The 1,098-nt window shown below is 38.5% G+C and overlaps 1 pseudogene; it reads left to right on the forward strand.

Annotated features, from left to right (window-relative positions):
• The first annotated feature begins 330 nt into the window (after positions 1 to 330).
• LOC140614456 (melanoma-derived growth regulatory protein-like) lies at positions 331 to 608 on the forward strand (annotated as a pseudogene).
• The last annotated feature ends 490 nt before the right edge of the window (positions 609 to 1,098 follow it).

The following is a 1,098-nucleotide window of genomic DNA, read 5'->3' on the forward strand; positions in this document are numbered from 1 at the left end:
AAACAAACAAAACTAAAGGAGTTCATGACAACTAATCCAGTCCTAAAAGAAATATTAAGGAGAACTCTTTGAGTGGAAAGGAAAGACCAAAAGTGACAAAGACAAGAAAGGATCAGAGAAAATCTCCAGAAACAACAACAAAACAAGTAATGAAATGTCATAAATGCATTTCTATCAATAATTACCCTGAATTAAAATGGACTAAATACTCCAATCAACAGACACGGGGAATCAGAATAGATGAAAAAACAAGACCCATCTATATGTTCCCTATAAGGGACCCATTTCATACCTAAAGACATCTGCAGTTTGAAAGTGAGGGGATACTCCATGGCTGTGGCCCTTCAGGACTACGTGTCCCCCGACTACTCTTTCCTGACCATATACAGGGGCCAAGTTGTATATGTCTTCTCCAAGCTGAAGGGCCGAGGGCGGCTCTTCTAGGGAGGCAGTGTTCAGGGAGATTACTATGGAGATCTAGCTGCTCGCCTGAGCTATTTCCCCAGTAGTGTTGTACGTGAGGACCAGACCCTGAAACCTGGCAAAATTGATGTGAAGACAGATAAATGGGATTTCTACTGCCAGTGAGCTCAGCCTACCACTGTCCCTGCTGTGTGTGTGTGTGTGTGTGTGTGTGTTTTTTTCCCCTTCTGGCTTTACGCAAATATATCAGCCAAGTGCAAAAAAAAAAAAAAAAAAAAAAAAAGTGAGGGGATAAACATTTATCATGCAAATGGACATCAAAAGAAAGCCAGAGTTGCAATCAATACTTGTATCAGACAAACTAGACTTTATACCAAAGACTGTAACAGAAGATGAAGAAGGTACTATATCATAATAAAGGGGATGATCCAACATGATAATCTAACAATTGTAAATATTTGTGCACCCAACATAGGAGCACTGAAATACATAAAACAATTAATAACCAATATAAAGGAACTCATTGATAATAATACAATAATAGTAGGAGACTATACTATATAAATGGACAGATAATCTAAACAGAAAATCAACAAGGAAACAGTGCCTCTGAATGACACACTGGACCAGATGGGCTTAACAGATATATTCAGAACATCATCCTAAAGCAGCAGA

Source organism: Canis lupus, chromosome 22 (genome assembly GCF_048164855.1).
Source record: "Canis lupus baileyi chromosome 22, mCanLup2.hap1, whole genome shotgun sequence".
In the NCBI taxonomy this organism is placed as follows: Eukaryota; Metazoa; Chordata; class Mammalia; order Carnivora; family Canidae; genus Canis; species Canis lupus.